General features: G+C 44.3%; 2 long non-coding RNA genes across 2 annotated transcripts; one reads left to right on the top strand and one right to left on the bottom strand.

Annotated features, from left to right (window-relative positions):
* The first annotated feature begins 85 nt into the window (after nt 1–85).
* Nucleotides 86–4,329, top strand: LOC140582435 (uncharacterized). The gene is made up of 2 exons (XR_011985405.1): nt 86–566; nt 4,076–4,329. It is a non-coding gene; the product is annotated as an uncharacterized lncRNA (long non-coding RNA).
* Nucleotides 522–2,378, bottom strand: LOC140582436 (uncharacterized). The gene is made up of 3 exons (XR_011985406.1): nt 1,956–2,378; nt 1,782–1,862; nt 522–1,583 (listed from the first exon to the last, which is right to left on the bottom strand). It is a non-coding gene; the product is annotated as an uncharacterized lncRNA (long non-coding RNA).
* Nucleotides 4,330–15,747: the final 11,418 nt, after the last annotated feature.

The raw sequence follows: 15,747 nt of genomic DNA, 5'->3' as shown, positions 1-15,747 counted from the left end.
GCAGGAACTGGGGGAGAACCAGTGCAGCCTGGGGCCTTCCAGGACTGAAGCTGGAAACCCCTGTTCTATATATTATTCTTTATTTGCAGTATACTATAGAACAGCCGAACGGAATGGATTAGTAATGATAATTTGATTAAGCAAATGCTAATTCCACTAATGTTTGATGGTAGCATAACACAGCAATCTTCACAGAATTGTTAGAAAATTAGGAAATTAGCACATAGCAAATCATGATGTACACCATGTGAACAGTAAATAAGCATCTTTTTTGTTTTACGTCACTGTCTCTCTAAACTCGTCAAAGCCTTTACAGAGCCGATCCTTCTGCAGTGGAAAACTGAAGTGAACTGGAACCAGGCTCTAACTAGTCTCTCTTTGTGGTGAGGCTCAGGTACGATTCAGTTCCTGTATGCCTTTGGAAAAGCACCATTAATACGTCTCACATCCCTACAGGACTTTCATGATCCAGAATGTGACATCTTCCCCAGTGGCACAACCGTCTCTGGAAGTCACGGCCCTGCCGGCTGGGTGTGTCAGAGACTGACTTTTTCTTTCCCATTTATGTAAGTGAATTTCACAAGATCTGTGGTTTACACATTTTACAAGTAGCTGTGAGGACATTCACTTAGATAAGCTCTTGACAAAAAAGTGGACCCCCTTCAGATGCTGAATTTCTGAGAGCAATTTTTAAATAAAATTTTTTATTTAGCAAAAGATTTTGTCCAATGTGGCATACAAGTGAGGCAGAAACAAACCTACAGCTATCAAGGAGTTAACTAGGCAAAAGTGCAGCTAGGCTGAACGTCCAGTGGATGCTCAGGTACAAGTGTAAGCCGCTTTGGAGCAAGAGCTACACAACCTTCCTACAACGCAAGAACTTAATATGACTGTGACCTCCACTGTGTACCACAATAATAAGATGGTATCAAAAACAGGCACACAGGACGGATTAGGGCTAGATCTTAAAAGTATTGATTATTTTTTTATTAAAAATCACAACAAAGAGGTTGAATAACCCCAAATGCCCCAGCTGGTGATTTCAGTGGTGGAGTACGACCATCAGAAAGTGGTCTGAGCCCTCAGCCAATTCCACTGTACGGCCTAAGATGTCCTAACATTAGGCTGGGACACCATTGCTCTCATATCACCCTTTATACAAAGCGAATCAGAATGGCATGCAATCAAAACAAAGAAAATAGTCCACACTGCAAACAAAATAAAAATAAACACAAATAGTGCACAGCAATCCAATCAGGTACACACCCCGGGGTCACAAGAGCACTAGCCAATGTCCCAACTAATATGCTCAGGGTAAGGCCTACTAGAGGGTACTAAAGGGCCACCAGATGTATTAAACTGTATTAACAGGATTGTATAGGTTTAAGATTCAAAGGTAAAGGGGTACAGGGGCAGCGTGTGGCTCAGTGGGCTAAGCCGTGTGCCTGCAATCACAAGGTCACCGGTTCAAGCCCAGCCTCAGCACGTCTGCGGGTCCTTGAGCAAGACCCTCAACCCCCAGCTCCCTGGGCGCTGCTACAGGTGGCTGCCCTTCACGGACAGCTTGCTCTACAAAGATTGCCCTACACGGGGATTAATAAAAGTGTCAATTATTATTATTAAATTACAATAACAGGATATATAACATGCACACTAAAAGAGGGGAAGAGGAACAGCGACTATTACTCCCCAAATGCTGCCGTTTCCTGCAGATACCGAGACAGTTTATAAAACCCACACTCTTTATTCCTTGTAATAAAAGTAAAAATCAGAAAACGTACCTCAAACAATAGCAGCTTCTGTATAATCCCAAGGAACCCAGACTCACACCAGCCGATTAGGTTTACACCTTCGGTCGTCTTCTATGTAATAAAATCACATGCATCAATAGTTAAAACTCAGTTATGCTCAACAATTAACCATTAACCATTACTGAGAAAAGATTAAACCCATACCTTGTACTTGCAACAGATCTTATTCTGGATGCGTGACTTCTCCTGCTTCTGCCCTTAGACAAACATTTGTCATATTCCACCATCAATGCACTAGAAACTAAAAACATGTACCAAACTCTCATTCACTGTTATTGCAATAGAAAACCTCCTAAGCACCTATGCTAATTAAAACTAACGTACACATAATAAACCATCTAGCTCATAAATTTTCCCCGCCGCAACATATCTTCACGAAAAGTGTTCTTGTTAAATTCTAAATTATCCGGAGGAATAATGCGCACCGTCAAAATTTAAATGCCACACTCCCTCCTCCCAATAGACCTTCAACAAGACCAAACAGTAGTTCACTTCGGATCGCAAGACTATAAGGGCATAAATATGGTGGGATACAGCACCCAAATGTCAAAATAAAAGTCCCCTTCTCATCTACACTCACCTAAAGGATTATTAGGAACACAATGAGTTCACTGTACTAAAATGGCCCCCGCAGTCACCAGATCTCAACCCAATAGAGCATCTTTGGGATGTGGTGGAACGGGAGCTTCATGCCCTGGATGTGCATCCCACAAATCTCCATCAACTGCAAGATGCTATCCTATCAATATGGGCCAACATTTCTAAAGAATGCTTTCAGCACCTTGTTGAATCAATGCCACGTAGAATTAAGGCAGTTCTGAAGGCGAAAGGGGGTCAAACACCGTATTAGTATGGTGTTCCTAATAATCCTTTAGGTGAGTGTATGTTAGAACTACTCGTACCGGTTACATGACTATTATTCAAATCAGTAGCAAGTACATTATTAAGATAATTCAGGGAACACTGATTGGCATCAGGCTAGTTCTGGAATTCCTGGAACAGAGGGGTCTTAAGAGGTTTCTTGGAGGTGGACTGGGATTCTGATGGCTGGACTAAGGACTTCAACTTGATGTGAGTAGGAATAGGGATCCAGTGAAAAGAGACAAGATGAGACATGAGAGCTGATTGAATACCAGACCTGCTGCCATATTTTTAATCATCTGCGACACTCTAACAGCACCAGCAGGTAGATCTGCTAGAAGAGAGTTGTAGTGGTCTAATTGTGAGGTGGACTAGAAGCTGAGCTGCATTCTGAGACTGAAAAGGCCTGATCTTCCTGATGTTATACAGGGTTTATCTACAGGATTGGGAGAGCGCTGGTATGTGCTCAGCAAAGGACAGCTGGTTATCACTCATTACCTCAAGGTTCCTAGAAGACCTTGATGGGGACAGTGTGAATGAACCAAACTACAGTGATGTCATGATGGATGGTAGGACTGGCAAAAAAATCAAGAAGCTCAGTCTTGGAATGATTAAGCTGGAGGTGATGGTCCCTCATCCAGGCTGTGATGTCAGCCAGGCATGCAGAGATCCGACTGTGGAGTAGGTCTGGATGTCATCGGCATAGTAGATGGATGATCTGACCTAAAGAAGTAAAGAGAGAAAAGGAAAGGACCAAGAACAGAGCCTTGGTTGTTACCTGATGTGATTTAGATGAGTGTTTCCCAGCCTTCTTTCTGCCATGGCACACTTTCCAAAAGGCAGCATTTTTCAGCTGGTGTGCTGCAGTTCCAAGACACTCTGTCTGGTAGGTATAAGTCAGTCCAGCTCGGAGCAGAGACTCTATCATACCAAGCTGAGAGAAGGTGGCCTGAGGACTTGGTGATTAACTGCGTCAAGAGCCATAATGAGGTTAAGCATGATCAGGGCAGACAACCAGGATGTGGCTCTTGCGGCTCTCAGAGTAACCATAACAACGAGACGGGCAGTCTCAGTCAAATGTCTAGGTTTGAAGCCAGTCTGAAGCCAGGCTGGAGAAGGTGCAGAAATTGTTATGTTAGAACAAGTCAGAGACAGAGGACAGCAGTTCAAGAGATTTGAACATGAATGAGAGGAGAGAGACTTGTTGATAATACTCAGTCTGTGATTGGCCAAGTGGGATCTTACATCCGAGAAGCTGGGGGTCGACAGCCTGCTCCGGGCTCCATGCTCATGGTACCTAGTTGGCTCTAGTTGAATGAATTTGACTCAGATTGTTAGAAGAGGCTTCTGCACTTCCATACCATACACTGTTTAATGCCCTGTGTTACGCTTCCCTTCGACAGGTAACAAATACCTGATTCATAAAGCAAAATTGGGTGTGGGATGAGGAGCCACCTGGACTGAATGAAGAAAGAGAGGAGAGTTATAAGGCTTGTTTTCAATCGCCTTTTTAGCTGTAAAAGGTTTAATGTGGGTATAAACATGTAGGTAGTGACACAAGGCGCTGTTTCTTTGTGGCACTGTTACTGCACTGTGTTCTGTTTACTATTACTGCTCTATTTTTTTTTTTGTAAAATAAATTTGGTTTAAAATTTTACAGAGTGTTCTCACTGCCCTGTCTTGCGTTGTGCTTCTCTTGTCCTGACCCCTCCCTGCCTGCCCCCTCCCTGCCTGATCTGCCCCATGTTCCTCCTCTTCGTCTCCTGAGCCTTCACAGGACTGATCTCCCCGGCTTCTGACTTCTCTGGACCTGTGACCCCAAACTCTGATTCTTGCCTACCGATCCCATTTCGGGTTGCCTGTGCCCTGCCCGGTAAAGTGTTACCCCATAAACCACCACACACCAGTTCCCTTCACTGCGTGTTTGTGGACCGTGGCAGGAAGTCTGTATGACATGGGGGGAACATGCAAACTCTGTCCCACTGAAACCAGCACTCGCACTGGTATTTTCTGCTTTTCAGTGAACCTTCTGCAGTTCATACATGGTCGAACATTATATACCTCTTTTATAGACATTCAAAATGTGGTTTGAAGGGTACAGAGCAACTGAATGTTCTAGCAAGACATCCCATAGTAACCAGGAAGTATTTGAGATTAAGATTAAGATACAGCAGTGAGAACATAGTACACAGACGGACATATGTATAGTGCTAAATAGACACAATGCAAAGAAAAAATAAATATGGCTCAAAAAATAAAATGTACACAAAATATGATGGAAACAGAATACTATTATAGAAATTAATATTTACAGGTAATAATGAGGATAATATATTAGTGATGGTAATACAAATAGCACCAGATTTGTATGTTGGCAAAGGTGACTCACTTCCTGGTATGTTATGGCTGAGGGTGGGGGGCAGGACGGCGTTGTGGTGTCTGACGGCAGCAGGCAGGATGAGCGGGTGGCTTAATGTGCCTCAGGATAGTGCCCCCTGGTGTCTGTTACAGGGGTCAGATCTGCTTCAGTACCAGCCTCTCAAAGGTCTGAAGTGCTTAAGGGAACTGAAACTCACTTTGGAACAGAGAGCACATGTGATGTCTTCCAATTTAGAATTTTATTTCCCCAAGTAAAGCCTTAAAGCGTCACTTTGAGATAGATGGGATTACCCTGACTACCCTAGGCAGCTCTCACGCACTGTGAACACCAGTGGTTATCATAAGGGTACGTGAGCGTTTATGTAAGATAAAAGTCAGGGGGGTCAGAGGTAATCTCATCTATCTAAAGGTGACATGCGGTACTGTGCAAATGTCTCAGGCAGCCAAAGAAAATATGTTTAAATGATTTTCATGTTGGTGTGAAGCTTTCATATTTTATCTATAAGAGTATGTTACCTTAAACACTGCATTTATTTTTTAAATTAATTTGCTTAATTAAGTGAGCTGGTGATGAAATGTATCGTATAGCCTATTTGGAACGGCTGAGGGGACACTGAGAACTGGTTTGGGAACTGAAGCGGTGTTCATCTAGCGATTCAGTTAGATAACAGTGACTTTTGGACAAGAGAGGACATTCTTGTTTGTTGTCTTTATCTTTTACTGCAAATATATACTTACTATCTAGATAAATAGCTCTAGACATTAAACAAGCTTAAAACTGCCTAATACTTTTGTGAAGTACTGCAAATGCTGGTATTAAGATATTTATTATTTGTATTAAATCTGCTACCCAAGAATCACAACAAAAATTGGGCCTTTCTGGTTCTGACAGCAGTCTTGGACCCTGTCCTACACCGAAGGACCCGAAGTTTAACCTAAATTTATTTCTGAAGCTCTGTCGCCCTCCAGAGGTGGACTGAAGTTATAATTCTCCTCAGAGCAGATTGTACCCAGAAGTAGGACGATTCTAGGCTTTACTGCAAGGGGGCGCAAGGTGAGGCAGCGCAACCAGTCATTAATTGCTGGGCAAACTAAGCTACGCGTGTAAATTTCTAAAAAATTAAAATTAAAAAAAACAATACATTAATAATAACTTTTCTTACACACTGATATGATTAATACAAGCCAAAATTTCAAATATTACTTTACAGTACAATTTAATTTTTATTTAATTTAATATTTAAAGAGCATTTTCATCTGACCAATACTGTCGGAAAAAAGAACAAGTTTGTATCTCTGAGGGTACAATTACTTGTAAATGTAGGTTTTACACATTTTTCAAATTCATTAAAGACCTGAAGGGTGGGGGTTGATAATCCTATTAGCAATAATGACTGTCTAAAGTCAACGAATGTGAAAAATAAATAAATAAAGTAATTTATTTTATATGACCCACGGTTCAGTAAATATGAGCCAAAACATAAAACATGGCACTATAGCGCCACCATTAGGCTGACCAGTGTCTCTTTACAGCCGTGAACAGTGGCAGGAATACTGCACCATAACACTGAATTTCATGATTCTCAGTCATATACAAGAGTAATTATAACCTGCTAAAATCTGATTGGCTGTTGTCAGCCATGTTTGATGAGTAGGTGAACTTTTATTCAAGGATTAGTTGAGACATCTGGCCATTAACAAGTATACAGATTTTTATCTTTCTGTGTCCAATACTTTCTGAGTTATAAACTATTTTGAGTTTGAGCGCTGCCTTTTGGGTGATTTTTACAAAATTCGGAGAGTGGCTTTAGAATGTCATACCAACTACACGTAGCAAGTTTGATGAGAATCGGATGTTCTTTTGATGAGAAATAGCTCATGAAGTGCAAGCAGGCCACGTCCAAGAAATTAACAGGCCTGCAGCATGGGAACAATTACCCTGATCAATATCCTATGGACACATTTTTCACTGCATGGTCTCAAGCTGTTGCACTTCCGATGAATGGTCTAGGCCAGGGGTCAGCAGCCTGTAAACCACATGCGGCTCTTCTCCGAACGACAGACACATTCACATTTTCATTTCTTAACATGATTATGATAATACTTTCATAAAGATCAATTATTTATTTATAATAAATATTATTATTATTATAATATTATTATGATTAATTTAGGTATTTCTTTAGCTATATGAGAATGAGGCGGTCCATCGCGTGCTTCTGTAATGTCTTATCTGCATCATTTACATCTTCCTCAGCGTCATTCTCCACGACGAGATTACATCTCTGGTCAAATGAAATGCTCTCCAGAGTTTTCCTCAGTGCCTGAGACTGGATGGACGCTTGAGCGTTTATTGGGAATCCTAATTCTTTTATATACTTTTTGTAGAAAACCGTCACAATTCCTTCCCAAATATTTCTAAAAACTGGTATATTTTCTCAAATCTGCACATTATAGCCAGCTGAGTTAGTAGTGTACATTTTGCGCTGCTCAGTCAGCAGTTACAGTAGTGAAGGGCAGACAACTGCAGAGTCAAAGGAACTTTACTCAGGAAAGGAGGGTTGAGGGTGAAGACTATCGTTACACAACCGAACAATGTTGTGAGATTAGTCACCTTTGCACTGTTACGCATCCGAGTGATTTAAAACTGAGACGCCCCTCTTATTTTTCTAAGTACTTGAAGTTTTGTATTTGTGTTAAATGCACATACACACATATCATATTTAAAAATCGTATCTCAAACTCCATTCTCTACCCTGCGGCTCTTTCTAAATCTTGGGTCAGACATTTAGGATAAAATGGCTCTTCGCTTTAAAAAGGTCGCCAACCTCTGATCGGAAAGGTAGATTTTGCACATTATGCAGGAGAAGAAAAATCCTAACAAGTACAATAAGACCCCTAAAAGAAACGAGAGGACCTTTCAGACCAGAAGGATGAACTACTATGAAAGCCACCCTCTGTCTCAAAATGTCTACGAGACTCCAAGCCGGCACAGACTCACTGCGAATCTGCGGGTGAGTGCTTACGGTCAGTTTATTTACCGCTTTTTACCTCGGTTATTTTGCATCCTGTCCAGGGTGCCACTCCAGCTGTGTGCTCTCTTCTCCGCTAAGTTTTCACAATCTGTGGTGTCTTGAGGTTACAGAGAAACTGCAATGCACTAAAAAGCTTCCAGTCAGGGGCAGTTCAGTGGTTGAAAAGAAGTCAGAGGCCAGACTGCATGGAGATAACAGGAAGTGCAAAAGTAACAGCTCAGTACAGCAGTGGTGTGCAGAAAAGCTTCTCTGAACTTGCACTTCCTAGTCTAGTCTACTCCGACACTAGGAGTTGTTCTGGAGGCAAAATTAGCTTCTCCCTGGTACTATCTGGGTGTCCCTAATAAAGTGGGTCCTACCTTGTACTATCTGGGTGTCCCTAATAAAGTGGGTCCTCCTTTGTACTATCTGGGTGTCATTAATAAAGTGGGTCCTCCCTGGTACTATCTGGGTGTCCCTAATAAAGTGGGTCCTCCCTGGTACTATCTGGGTGTCCCTAATAAAGTGGGTCCTCCCTGGTACTATCTGGGTGTCCCTAATAAAGTGGGTCCTACCTTGTACTATCTGGGTGTCCCTAATAAAGTGGGTCCTACTTGGTACTATCTGGGTGTCCCTAATAAAGTGAGTCCTCTCTGGTACTATCTGGGTGTCCCTAATAAAGTGGGTCCTACCTGGTACTATCTGGGTGTCCCTAATAAAGTGGGTCCTCCCTGGTACTATCTGGGTGTCCCTAATAAAGTGGGTCCTCCCTGGTACTCTCTGGGTGTCCCTAATAAAGTGGGTCCTCCCTGGTACTATCTGGGTGTCCCTAATAAAGTGGGTCCTCTCTGGTACTCTCTGGGTGTCCCTAATAAAGTGGGTCCTCCCAGGTACTATCTGGGTGTCCCTAATAAAGTGGGTCCTACCTTGTACTATCTGGGTGTCCCTAATAAAGTGGGTCCTACTTGGTACTATCTGGGTGTCCCTAATAAAGTGAGTCCTCTCTGGTACTATCTGGGTGTCCCTAATAAAGTGGGTCCTACCTGGTACTATCTGGGTGTCCCTAATAAAGTGGGTCCTCTCTGGTACTCTCTGGGTGTCCCTAATAAAGTGGGTCCTCCCAGGTACTATCTGGGTGTCCCTAATAAAGTGGGTCCTACCTGGTACTATCTGGGTGTCCCTAATAAAGTGGGTCCTCCCTGGTACTATCTGGGTGTCCCTAATAAAGTGGGTCCTCCCTGGTACTATCTGGGTGTCCCTAATAAAGTGGGTCCTCTCTGGTACTCTCTGGGTGTCCCTAATAAAGTGGGTCCTCTCTGGTACTCTCTGGGTGTCCCTAATAAAGTGGGTCCTCCCTGGTACTATCTGGGTGTCCCTAATAAAGTGGGTCCTCCCTGGTACTATCTGGGTGTCCCTAATAAAGTGGGTCCTCTCTGGTACTCTCTGGGTGTCCCTAATAAAGTGGGTCCTCCCAGGTACTATCTGGGTGTCCCTAATAAAGTGGGTCCTCTCTGGTACTATCTGGGTGTCCCTAATAAAGTGGGTCCTCCCTGGTACTATCTGGGTGTCCCTAATAAAGTGGGTCCTCTCTGGTACTATCTGGGTGTCCCTAATAAAGTGGGTCCTCTCTGGTACTATCTGGGTGTCCCTAATAAAGTGGGTCCTCCCTGGTACTATCTGGGTGTCCCTAATAAAGTGGGTCCTCCCAGGTACTATCTGGGTGTCCCTAATAAAGTGGGTCCTCCCTGGTACTATCTGGGTGTCCCTAATAAAGTGGGTCCTCCCAGGTACTATCTGGGTGTCCCTAATAAAGTGGGTCCTCCCAGGTACTATCTGGGTGTCCCTAATAAAGTGGGTCCTCCCTGGTACTAGCTGGGTGTCCCTAATAAAGTGGGTCCTCTCTGGTACTCTCTGGGTGTCCCTAATAAAGTGGGTCCTCCCTGGTACTATCTGGGTGTCCCTAATAAAGTGGGTCCTCCCTGGTACTCTCTGGGTGTCCCTAATAAAGTGGGTCCTCTCTGGTACTATCTGGGTGTCCCTAATAAAGTGGGTCCTCCCTGGTAATATCTGGGTGTCCCTAATAAAGTGGGTCCTCTCTGGTACTATCTGGGTGTCCCTAATAAAGTGGGTCCTCCCTGGTACCATCTGGGTGTCCCTAATAAGGTGGGTCCTCCCTGGTACTATCTGGGTGTCTCTAATAAAGTGGGTCCTCCCTGGTACCATCTGGGTGTCCCTAATAAAGTGGGTCCTCCCTGGTACTATCTGGGTGTCCCTAATAAAGTGGGTCCTCCCTGGTACTATCTGGGTGTCCCTAATAAAGTGGATCCTCTCTGGTACTAGCTGGGTGTCCCTAATAAAGTGGGTCCTCTCTGGTACTATCTGGGTGTCCCTAATAAAGTGGGTCCTCTCTGGTACTATCTGGGTGTCCCTAATAAAGTGAATCCTCCCTGGTACTATCTGGGTGTCCCTAATAAAGTGGGTCCTCCCTGGTACTAGCTGGGTGTCCCTAATAAAGTGGGTCCTCCCTGGTACTATCTGGGTGTCCCTAATAAAGTGGGTCCTCCCTGGTACTATCTGGGTGTCCCTAATAAAGTGGGTCCTCCCTGGTACTCTCTGGGTGTCCCTAATAAAGTGGGTCCTCTCTGGTACTACCTGGGTGTCCCTAATAAAGTGGGTCCTCCCTGGTACTATCTGGGTGTCCCTAATAAAGTGGGTCCTACCTGGTACTATCTGGGTGTCCCTAATAAAGTGGGTCCTACCTTGTACTATCTGGGTGTCCCTAATAAAGTGGGTCCTCCCTGGTACTATCTGGGTGTCCCTAATAAAGTGGGTCCTCCTTGGTACTATCTGGGTGTCCCTAATAAAGTGGGTCCTCCCTGGTACTATCTGGGTGTCCCTAATAAAGTGGGTCCTACCTTGTACTATCTGGGTGTCCCTAATAAAGTGGGTCCTCCCTGGTACTATCTGGGTGTCCCTAATAAAGTGAGTCCTCCCTGGTACTATCTGGGTGTCCCTAATAAAGTGGGTCCTCCCTGGTACTCTCTGGGTGTCCCTAATAAAGTGGGTCCTCCCTGGTACTATCTGGGTGTCCCTAATAAAGTGGATCCTCTCTGGTACTATCTGGGTGTCCCTAATAAAGTGGGTCCTCCCTGGTACTATCTGGGTGTCCCTAATAAAGTGGATCCTCCCTGGTACTATCTGGGTGTCCCTAATAAAGTGGGTCCTCTCTGGTACTATCTGGGTGTCCCTAATAAAGTGGGTCTTACCTGGGTGAGGTCAGTGGTCAGGGAAAGCCAGGTGTGGGTGCAAGGATCTCCCTTTGCTGGGTCTGGAGTAACATCTGGAGTAACCAACGAGGTAAGAGAATAGCACTGGGGACACAGAGAAATGGACACGCGGAAATGCAGACAGACGGAGACACAGGCAGGCATGCAGACACGCAGGCAAACAGATACACAGACACAAATATGGAAACTTGGTAACATTTCATTCTCATTGATCTCCATATTAATACATGATAATGAAGATGATGCAATAACTGCTGCTCCTACTACCCAGTAATATCGCAGATGTGAGGGGGGGGGGTGGGCTCTTTGGCAAACTTCTGGCCCCTTTTACACACACCCCTCCTCAACATCTACGGACAGTAAGTTCATGTGGAGTGGGTGGGGGGGGGGGGATTGTATCTTGGCTTAAAATGACACTGGCAAGCATCTCCTCTCTAGGCTGCCTTATCTCACCTCACTCCCCCTACAGGAGTTTCCGGAAACGTTCCACCACACGTCAGACCCCATAGACTGGATTATACATGGGTTCCATCTGCTGCAGTATGAAGATCTACAGTGTGACGTCTTCCCCAGCTGCACGACCGCCTCTGGATGTCACGGCCCTGCCAACTGGGTGTGTCAGAGGGCATCTCAGAAGCGGGCCCCTACTTGGCACTGAAAGTCTGAGAGCAGCCAATGGGGGTAGAGAACAATAATCAACCTGTCATCACCAACTCTTTGTCAGTGTTTGTTATCAGGGGGCGTGTCCGTGGGCTTCTGTGAACACAAACATGGTATTAATCGTCTTCAGGGATGATTGGCCCCTGGTAGTACCAGCCCTGGTCCGCCTCGAGCCTGCGGGGGCGGAGCCAGAGGCCGCTGGGGGAGTAACGAGCGCATCATGCAGTTAGTCACAGCCGGCTCCTCCGCGTATCTGAAACTGTAAACAGGAAGCATGTGGATGCGCTTCAAAACAACCACCTCCATTTTTCAAAGGAAAGGTGGTTCTCGTTATTAAAAGACTTCAAACCCTTTCTAAATAACCGCATAATATGGCTAGAGAATGGACAGACTGGCTGTTTTCAGTGCATTAATGATTTTGTCCATGGCAAAGGCACCTAAATACAGCCGCAAATAATTTTCATAATTATTCAGATTTACGCTAATGCAATAATTCTCTGTGTTTAATGCAAATCTTTGCATACCGGAATGTTCTGTAAAACAGGGGGATGTTTGCATTCTTTCCACAGAGGAGATAGTGAGTACTGTACTGAGGTTAGTGTGGGGGGAGGGGGAGGGGAGTATATTTTGGGCAAAACGCGAAACATAAAATTAGCACGATAATTTAGGGGAAAATAGAGGGCAAAAACACAAAACCCCAACTTACAAGGAAGCCATGAAAATGATTGTCACAATTACTGATGGTTCCCTGGTTAAATTACATTTCTAAGGTTCCTAAATGTTTGGGGCATTATGAATGACATGCTTTGTGGGGGAAGGCGTGTGGCTCTGTGGGTTAGTACACTTTGCCTGTCACCATAAAAATCACACCAGAATTGGTAGAGCGATGTCACCATTGGGCCCTTAGCCTCCAGTCCATTTAGGGAGCGTCTAACAATGCCTTCTCAACCGTGCATCACTTTGGATCCACGCATCTGCTTAATGAACGCTTTGCCGCTTCCCAGAAGCTCCGCGGTCAGCAAAAAAGGCAACAGATGATGCTCAGACACTACTGACACCCCAGTAGGACGTCACGTTAATAAGACATAATCCTGTAACAATCAGCCTTCGTGTTTAATGGCAGGAATAGCGTGGTACCAGCTGTTAACAGAGCCGATTTTCAGAAACGGTGTCGCAGGAAGAGTAACGGTCACAAATGCAAGCTGTCGCCTCGACGGGAGGCGAGCGGCGGAAAGAGCCGGAAGTGATGACCCTGCCTTACAGAGATATTAGGTTTAGGGTTAACTTGTATGGGGGAGGGCATTATATTTCAGATTATTTTCAGATTAACTGAATTTCTCTTGGACTAAAAAGTGTGTTTTTAACTGTTCCCATTAGCCGTCGCATTTTTTGTAGGTCAGGTTGGGGAGCATGCGCTGATGCAGCGCGTTGCCGCACCCACCACATGGCGAAATGCCTCGGGATCCCAGCTGGCGACCCCCCCCCCCCCCAGGCAGACACACCCTCATGGAAATGCGCCGCCTGGCCGCAGTGCCGTAACTGACGCTCCCTCACAATGCAGGTAATGCGCCTCATTCGGGATTCCTCTAGCAACCGCGCGTTCGACACAAAGTCAAGCCAGCGGTACCCAAGGATTCCCCGAAGAGACACATTAAAATACATTTTTAAATATCAGTAATCAAGGCTCTGTAAGAAAAATGAAGTTACTATGTGAGACATTTTAGTAATAAGTAAAAGCATTTACAGCAACAATGTAACATACCCTTCAGCTTTTCCAAATATACACGTATTCAAAAGATCGAATCTTATGGACACATAAAGCAATACTGTCAAGCCTTAAGAACTCTATTTCCCTTTGGGGTTGCCAGTGTATCCTCATCAAACAACAAAATGCCAGCGCGTTTGTTTGTTAGAGTCTGTATGTTAAAACGGGAAGTTTAAAGGCTTCAGGGCTCTTATCTGAATTTCGCAGCTGTGAAATCAGTCCCTCACACAGTCCTCATGTCACTCGAAGCCTCCTGTCACACTGCTGGCTTCATGCGAGCGTCACGCCCCGAGGTCTCAGCATCTTTCTGTTTAACTCCAGAAGCAGGTATGGACGGCGTTCCCGGAAGAAAAACAAACCTGGGGTGCATGTTTGTGTCTCTGATGATGTCACCACAACAAAAAAACCTGTAACTTCCTTTGTGTTTGTCAGGGAAGGTCGACCCATTAGGTAACAAAGGTAGCTGCCCTGGCTCCATCTTCTGATGGGACGCTGATTTAGCCACTTTGATTCAGAGGTCATGGGTGCCACACTGGCTTTAACCGGCCCTGCTGCTTGTGTTGCGTAAAGCAATGTTTCCACAGAGAATGAACGCGTCACACGTGTGCATGAAACGGACAGGAAAAGCAAATAAAACTTCACCAACTTTCCTGGCTGCAGAGGCCGATTATTGTGATAGAAGCCTCGCATTCGAGGAGGGAATGATGAAGACGTGAAGAGAATGTCAACATGTCACATATACTGAGAAAATCTGAAATGACATGCACATTAATAATGTAATTTGTTCATACACACACATTTGTACACTTATCATTGTGGGGACTGTCCATTCTTTTCAATGAGCATAACCCTTTATCCCACCTATAACAATCTTAACCTTAAGTAACCAAACAGAATACAAGACTTTTGGCATGTTTAGTTTTTTGATTGCATTCATAGATTTTTATAAAATTCAGTTTCCCCTTGTGTGGACAAAAAAAATGTCCCCACAATGTGAAAATACCAGGTTTCAATCGCATTGTGGGGATATTTGGTCCCCACAATGTTATACATACGTGACACACGCAAACACACACGCGCGTCTGTGCGGGCGCCCTGTCTGAAGGAATCGTGCCAGCGCGGCACATGCACGTTTGATCGTGATTCCAAAATAATGACAGACACTTGTTTTTCTTTTGCTTTTTTTTGTTGTTCAAGCAACAAAATGACATTGGCTACATCACAGGCAAGAATCGCTATGGTCTGCCATTTTGCAAGTTTGCCATTAAGAGGAGAGAAAAAAAGCACAGTCATTTAATTAACCCTGTATCCCCGCATCCCTCAAATTCTACTCCTCAATATACAGAAAAAAATGCGTAAATCCTACAGTAAAAGACATGTGCTGCTCATTCCGTTCCACAAAGCATCATTATCTTATTAACATAATACAGCCTTCATCACCAGTGTAATTTCAATTATACTGAGCTCTGCAGTAACTCTCCTCCAAGGGTCTTTCCCCGTTAAAGGTATTTCAATATTTTTTTAAAAAAGCTGAAGCTTGGCTTCTTGGGTTTAACTTGGTGTAAAGCAGTGTTTCCCAACCCGGTCCTTGGGGACCCACAGACAATCCACATTTTTGCTCCCTCTCAGCTCCCTGCCAGACAGCCCACATTTTTGCTCCCTCCCAGCTCCCGGTACCTGAGGACCGGATTGGCAGACACTGGTCTAAACCTTCAGAAATGTTTAGTGTTTTCGAAGTTAAACTCCTGCCAAACTGCCTTGTTCTCAAAATGCTCTTGTCATATAAAGAATTAGTTATCAGCAGCTCTTAAGGCAGTAGAGTTCATGGGGAAATTAACACACAGACAGACTACAGCCAGACATACATGCAAACATTCCTGAAATCTTTACTTCCGCAGTTTCCTCAATGTTTTCAGTATAAATCAGTCTTAAATAAAAGGGAAACAATGATATAAAATATCTATCATGTA

The sequence above is a fragment of the Paramormyrops kingsleyae genome, chromosome 24 (assembly GCF_048594095.1).
Source record: "Paramormyrops kingsleyae isolate MSU_618 chromosome 24, PKINGS_0.4, whole genome shotgun sequence".
In the NCBI taxonomy this organism is placed as follows: domain Eukaryota; kingdom Metazoa; phylum Chordata; class Actinopteri; order Osteoglossiformes; family Mormyridae; genus Paramormyrops; species Paramormyrops kingsleyae.
Note: the sequence above shows the minus strand (reverse complement) of the source record. Positions and strands in the feature narration are given on the sequence as shown.